General features: G+C 34.1%; 1 long non-coding RNA gene across 1 annotated transcript in view; it reads left to right on the top strand.

Moving 5' to 3' along the window:
- The first annotated feature begins 5,646 nt into the window (after window positions 1–5,646).
- LOC117104137 overlaps window positions 5,647–8,163 on the top strand; it is a 4,518-nt gene continuing 2,001 nt past the window's right edge. The window contains exon 1 of the long non-coding RNA XR_004444702.1: window positions 5,647–5,874. This is a non-coding gene — a long non-coding RNA (uncharacterized LOC117104137). The remainder of the gene's footprint in view (window positions 5,875–8,163) is intronic.

Genomic DNA, 8,163 nt, shown 5'->3' with positions numbered 1-8,163 from the left:
GACGTTTATCTGTTGATGACCTTTTGACCTCCTGAATTCTGCAATGAGATTTTCGGGTCGATTCAGCCGAGACGGCCCGAGTGGAGTTTCATGTAAATGTTTCGTACGGAAAAAAAAATCGCGTCCGCCGCTAGTCGCCATGTTGTTGTTTACTGTTGTTGGCTGTACCACAACACGTGAAGTTATTGTAACAAAATCAATTTAATGGTAGTCTAAAAAATATTATTCTGTAATTAAAATACAAATTATATGTTTTTTAAGCAGTAATACGAAGTTCGCAAATAATAAACTACGTATCAAAAATACAATATTCGAACGAGTACAGTGACATTTACAAAATGTCGTGTGCTAATCTAGCGCAAAGAACTTTCAATTTCGTAAGTTTAAACGTCATTTTCTCGTATTTGCAGAAGTTCTGACGGTCGAACTTTTTTTTGGTGCTTTTAAATATTATTGTAATAATTATCATAATGAGTGAAAGTATTAGGAAAATTTCGGAACGGGACTGAACGTTAGGATTTTCACCCCATGGCCTAATGCTTGGCTGATTAGTTTTTGTTTACATTTCGCAAGTCTCGTATTACGGAAGCTTAAAGTGACCTTCCAGATGTCTAGATAATTATCTCGTCATGTCTACATCCTGTAGGAAAGAAGATTAAATGTTGCGATTATGGATCTCCTCATGTCTACATTTTTCAGAAGAGATGATCACATGTCTAAATCTTTTAGAAGAGATGATCAGATGACGAGATCCTTGATCTCATCATGTACGTCTACATCCCTTAGAAGTGATGATCAGCATCATATCTACATCCCTCAGAAGAGATGATCACATGACGAGATCTTGGACCTCGTCATGTCTACATCCTTTACAAGAGATGATTAGATGACGAGTCTTGGATCTCGTCATGTGTACATCCTTTAGAAGAGATGATTAGATGACAAGATCCAAGATCTCGTCATTTGTACATCCTTTAGATGAGATGATTAGATGACGGGATCATGGATCTCGTCATATGTACATCCTTTAGAAGAGATGATTAGATGATGAGATCTTGGATCTCGTCATGTGTAGGGCCTACATCATTTAGATGAGATGATTAGATGACGATCATGGATCTCGTCATGTGTACATCCTTTAGAAGAGATCATTAGATGACGAGAACATCTAGAAGGTCACTATCAGCTTCCGTACTATCTAGTGCCATACGCAGCAAAAGTCCATGTAGTGTTGTTAAATGCATTTCAAACCAGACTGGTTTTTAATTTACGTTTTGGAATAGAATTGGAGAGTGCGTTTGATCAGGTCAGACCTACGTTTTGAATTTGAATTACATTTTAAAGAAATTAGAACTACATTTTGGAAAATTTGAACTACGTTTTGAAAAATTAGAACTCCATTTTGAGAAACTAGATCTACATTTTGAGAAATTTACGTAATTGATAAATTAGACATTGAATTTTGCAATTACATTTTGATTTTAACATGGACTTTTGCTGCGTATGGCACCCCATAGTTTATTAGTAGGCCTATTGCCGTTTTGACCTACCGATGAAATAACAGATTTATCGGACTAGCTCATTCCCGGTCTCGACGTAGCCAGCTAATGCCCTCCTTATCTTAATTCAATAGACCCTAGTAATAATTAAGCAAAAATTAATAATTACTCCACCACCTATTTTTGTCCTATTTACATTATATTTTATTTAAATTTTTGACCAATCATATTATCTTTAAATCATGAATGTAATAGCCAACTTTTCTTCCGGGCTCCCAGCAGTGGCGGCGCCAGCGGAGTGGCAGGGGGGGGGGGGGCTTAAGCCCCCCCGGGGGGGGGGGGGGGGCTTAAGCCCCACCGGACAGGTCAAGCCCCACCCCCCGCCGGACAGAGCTCGTCGGGCAGTCAGACCTTAAAAGATATAAAATAGGCAAGCCAACACGTCATGTCTGTCACAGTCTGAGAGTGCCATTTCGGCCATCTAGAGGTTGATATTCTTTAAAAAAAATCTCATTTGGGAAGGGGACCCTCCCAACCACTTCTCCCAGCTCGAGCCTACGAGCTCAAGTCCCCCTGTCGGACAACTAGCCCCCCCCCCACCCAGAAAATATATCCAGAGCCGCCACTGCCACTGGCTCCCAGGAAGTCTGTCACACCATGCTGAAGAAGACCCGACTAATATATATCAACGATAATGAGGAATCCTTCCTCCTGGAAATGTTATTTACTTTGGACACTTTAAATACTTTAAATAAGGACAAACACTCAACAAATATCAACGGAAAAAATGATGAGCTATCCAAAACTTCACTAAGTACTTCTAACATTTTTTCAGAAAACCATAAGATTTTTATGAACAAAGGGTTAAGTATAATTGGACTTAATATTGTGACACTTCCAGGTAAATTTGATGAACATAAACATCTTCTTTTAAACAATACAATAGATATAGTTGCTTTGAATTAAACCCGCCTAAATAATTCAATCACGGATAACATTCTAAACATTAATGGATATGATATTTACAGAAAAGATAGAAACAGAGAGGGAGGGGGAGTTGCCTTTTATGTAAATAATAATGGGGGTTTTACTCACTCTGTTAGATATGACCTAATGCACAATGAACTAGAAATGATTATACTTGAAATTAAAAAACCAAAAAATAAGCCCATTTTGATTATAGCCTGGTACCGCCCTCCAAATTCAGAACTCAAATTATTTGAATATGTCGAACATGTGCTTGAAAATATTGAATGCGGAAACAGAGAAATTATAATGATTGGCGATATGAATTGTGATATACTATCAGCCAATCCAACATGTTACACTCAAAGAATTAATGAAATTGCTAAAAATTTCCATTTAAAACAGTTAATTTCAGAACCGACAAGAATAACTAAAAATAGCAGAACTATCATTGATCACATTTATTCTTCATTTCCTGAAAAAATATCAACTTCTGGTGTTCTGCATATGGGAATGAGCGATCATTCCATTATATATGCAATAATTGGGAAAGAAGAAAAAATTAAACATAATCATAAATTTAGAATTAGTAGAACATATAAACACTTTGATGAAAACCAGTTTAAGTCAGATATGGAAAATGTACCCTGGCATGAAATTATTATTTATTTTAATGTTGACGATGCACTAGATGATTTTGAAAATAAATTTCTAACAATAGCAAATTTACATGCACATTCAAAGAAAAAAAGAGTAAGGCATAAAAATAGCCCCTGGTTAACTAAAGAAGTATTACAGCTTATGCATGAGCGTGACAGGACTAAGAAAAGAGCAAGTAAAGAAGAATCATCTCAACTATGGAATGACTATAGATTAATAAAAAATAGAGTTAACTTCGAAATAAGAAATAGCAAAAGGGAATATTTTTCAAACAACTAAATACTAAAGATTCTAAAAAAATATGGGAGAACATACGACTTATAATACCAAAAAAAACTAAAAATACAGAAATAAATAGCTTAAAAACCGATAAAGGAATAGAAACAGATCCTTCTAAAATTGCCAATACATTAAATAAATACTTTGTAAAAGTTGGACCTAATTTAGCCGAAAATATTCCTGATGGTAAAGAAAGGACAGACTTAAATGAAAGTTTAATAGTTGATAATGACCAAATCTTCAATTTTAATTTAGTGGATCAGGAATATGTTTATAAGAAACTAATTTCTTTGTCTGTAAATAAAACAACTGGGATTGATGATATCCCTGCTAAATTGATAAGGTTATCAATAAACACTATTGTTGGTCCACTAACATATCTTATCAACTTGTCACTTTCAACTGGTGTGTTTCCAAAAAAATGGAAGAGATCAAAAATTTGTCCGATTTTTAAAGGTGGTGACAAAACAGAACCTAGTAATTACAGACCAATTTCAATACTACCGATCTTGTCAAAAATTCTTGAACGAGCTGTGTTTGACCAAATTTACCCTTTCTTAAATCTAAATAATATGATCTACGAATATCAATCAGGTTTTAGACCAGGTTTTTCCACAACTTCAGCTTTAATCAATGTAACAGAGGATTGGATTTATAGTGCCATTGATTCTGGAAAATACATTGGATTAGTTATGATAGATTTAAAGAAAGCATTTGACACTGTAAATCATAAAATTCTTATAGACAAACTAAATAAATATTCTCTTGATATCTCTGTTATAAAATGGTTTAAACATTATCTTAATAATCGAACTCAAATCACGAATGTAAATGGTGTTTTTTCAAATCAGTACGACATTGTGTGTGGAATACCCCAAGGTTCAATTCTAGGGCCACTATTATTCATTTTGTATATAAACGACTTACCTAGTCATATTTGTCATGTAAAAATTAGTATGTATACTGATGACACAGTTCTATATTATGTATCTAAAGATATAGAGGATGTTGTCAACAAAATTAACATTGATCTAGGAAATATAAAAAACTGGTTAGCATGTAACAAACTAAGTTTAAATGTAAGAAAGACTGAGTGTATGTTTATTGGCACACATAAGAAATTGGCAAAATTATCAGATGCAGATCTAAATATTAACATTGATGGTGAACGTTTAAATAGGGTGCAAAGCTGTAAACATCTAGGCGTGTATATTGATGAAAATTTATCTTGGGAGAAACAAACAGATCATGTTAAAAATAAGGTCCTGCCTGGCTTATACTATTTGAAAAAGTCCTGTAATATTACCCCCAGCACCTTCAAAATATGATGTACAAACCTTTAATAGCCCCACATTTTGATTACTGTAATGTTGTATAGGGTAGAACAAATAAAACATTAACTAACAAATTACAAGTTCTTCAAAACCGAGCAGCAAAGATTATCCTAAAAAAGACAAGTTACGACTCAAGTTCCCAAGCCTTGCAGGATCTTAAATGGGTAAACCTTGAAACAAACCTCTTCTACAATGAGGCTATTATTATGTTTAAAATATTTCATGGTTTAGCACCATCATATCTTAGGAACAGATTTACCTTAAGAAATCCACAATACAATACAAGAACCATGGATGTCTTATATACTGAAAAACCTAAAACAGAATATAAAAAAAGAAGTTTAACTTACCATGGTGCTAAGTTATGGAATAATTTAAATGATGAGTATAGAAATTCAGCAAATATTAATAAATTTAAAGAAATCATTAATCTAATCTAACTTCTGATATTAAATTAATCAATTACTGTATGTATTTTAAATTAATTAATGTATATGTTTTTGATTTATCTTAAACTAAATATACTATTTAATTTCACATTTTAATCACATTTATTACTTATCCAATCCTATAATATTTATACTTTTGTTATGTATTTTGTATTTTTATATTTTACCACTTATGGCCTTGCACGGCCTTGATGAAAAACACCCTTGGGTGATCAAGTTTTTCCGTGTTTAAATAAAGTAATTATTATTATTATATTATTATTATATTCATCACGCATCTTGTGTTTTAAGTCTACCATGTCGACATCTTAACGTCTTCTTCAATTTTCATTCTGGCCATTAACTTTATTAACATTTTACACTCAGTGAGTTGTTGCTTTCCAAAACTCTACCGAGATCCAGCATGGTTTTTTTTTTTGACGAAATTTGGTGGCGCTATAATAATATTTTCTACAGATTTTCTGATGAAGGTAATGGTTGTTTGCTGTAGGCCTATGTCATCTATCCACACACAACGGCTAGGCTGAGGCTAGACATTTGCTCGCCAGAGCAGTTCAGGAGGCGCGCGTTGACGGCTTTCTGTTGTACTACCACACGAGAATTCTCCACACGATACATCTAGAGAAAGTCACTTTACTAGCCTAGGAAGGAGGCCTACATTTTTTCGATATACTTATCACTTCGAGGGTAAGAATACTGAATATTAAATGCTAGGCCTAACTAATGTAACGTCATTTGCCTTTTATTGACAATCTGAATTATCAGATCAGTATATAGGCCTAGGCCTAGGCTACCTAGGCCCAAGCCTAGCTACTGCTAGCCTAATGGAGCTAGGCCTCAGGTCAGACAGTCAGACTAGTCCTCCTAGACTTAGGCTAGGCCTAATGAGGCCCCTAGACCTAGCACCCATCCCTTGTTTGGCTAGATTAGCCTAGTCCTAGACTTAACCCTCATTGGTCTGTTCACTAGGCTGTCCCTACTTGCCTGTAACTTCTGGGTCGGTAGAAAACAACATTGTAATATTATGGCCAAATTTAAAACAAAATTGTAAACTGCTGTTTTCAATTTATATATTTTCAGGCTACTACTAGGCCTATCTATATGCCTGGTACAGCCTTCCTAGGGCTTAACAAAAATATCATTACTAGGCCTAAGTAATAACAAAAAATATAATAAGGACAAGGAACGAAGTCAAAGAAAAAAATGTTAAAGCTTTGAAATAGTAGGCTCTGCAGTTTTTAAACAGGTGAAAAGTGTAAGAAAAATTATTTTTTTAGGCCTATAATAATAATATTTCCCAATACGGAAGCATAAATACTGTAACTTAAGTGGATCAAGCAAGTACGGGCGAAAAAAAGATCATGTGAATTGCAAGGAATGTTTTTTACAGGCTGATTTAAATACATACATACCTTAAATTTGTAATATAATTTGATACAGTAGGCCTAATTTGTTTCAGAGTTCAGGGCAATGGTAAAAATTAGTTTTTTGCTTTGAAGTAAATCTAGTAGTTAAAGAATAACAAGGGTGATGAAAACTATTTTGCTTCAAATTATTGTAAATTAATAAAGTATATGATAACAAAGAAATCCCTCTTTGTTATTAATTTATAGTATAGTATATGATAACAAAGAAATACCTTGTTGCTGTTTATCATTTATTTCTGCATTTTGTCAAAAAGTGATTTTTAATAGGTTATGTTGAGCCAGTTTCGACTTCGAAGCTCCGCCTACCGAAGTTAACCTAAAGTTGAACTTGAATGTGACGCGCAGTTGGTCTGTTTGTTTTGACAGACTCGATGAAATATTGTATAGCCTAGCATATTGACATAAATGACCATAGGAAGGGTCTTTTGTTACCAAACAATGTCTTGTTGTATGCAGGGCCGGCGGAACGTTTTTGAAAGTGGGGGGGCCCACTTATATAAGAAGGCGCGCAACAGGGGTCTTGGATCGGTGGGGGGGGGGCAAAGGTAATAATTTTCCTGGTTAGTAATTTATGACTTGGTGTGAACCCCCCCCCCCCCATATAAAAAAAACAATATGACATAGGGCTTATTTTATTATTAATATAGGCCACACACGTGTGTTTGAAACTAAATATAAGCATTTTCATCGTGGTTTTATTTATTACAATCATAGGCCTATTCTGCCTATTCTTTCACCTTCATTACACATTGAGGCCCTTCTTTTAGGTAAAACGATCTATCTTAAATTTTCTTTCTCAAGTTTGGGACTATTATGTTTTTAAATAACTTAGAAGGTAAAGGAGGGCAAGCACAAGGTTTAACCATAACAAACGCGCGTGAAGCGTGCGAAAAATTTTTGTGTTTTTAATTCTAATTTCGTCGGAATTGATCAAAACTCCCTAATGTGCAATTTTTAGAGGAAATTGGCCTACCTCAACAAGAAATGCTCTTATGTTATATATTTTTTTAACTGAATATAAGCATTTTCCATATGGCTTTATTTATTACAAACATATTCTTTCAATATCATTACACCTTGAGGCCCTTCTTTTAGGTAAAACGATCTATCTTAAATTTTCTTTCTTGAGTTTGGGAATATGTGTTATAACTTCGAAGGCTAAAGAGAGCAAGCACCTGAAGATTTAAAAATGCGCGAAGCGCGCGAAAATTTTTTAGAGGAAATTGGCCTACCTCAACAAGAAATGCTCTTATGTTATATATGGCCACATTCGTTTTTTTAAACTGAATATAAGCATTTTCCTTATGGCTAGCTTTATTTATTACAAATATATTCCTTCAACATCATTACACATTGAGGCCCCTCTTTTAGGTAAAACGATCTATCTTAAATTTTCTTTTTTTGAGTTTGGGACTATGTGTTACAACTTAGAATGCAAAGGAGAGCAAGCACAAGCTTTAACATTAATAAAAATGCGCGCGAAAAATTTTTGATTTTTTAATTCTAATTTCGTCGGAATTGATCAAAACTCCCTAAAATGTGCAATTCT

The sequence above is a fragment of the Anneissia japonica genome, unplaced genomic scaffold (assembly GCF_011630105.1).
Source record: "Anneissia japonica isolate Jap-2015-1 unplaced genomic scaffold, ASM1163010v1 scaffold2946_len44076_cov179, whole genome shotgun sequence".
NCBI lineage: Eukaryota > Metazoa > Echinodermata > Crinoidea > Comatulida > Comatulidae > Anneissia > Anneissia japonica.
This window is presented reverse-complemented; position numbering and strand designations above follow the sequence as displayed.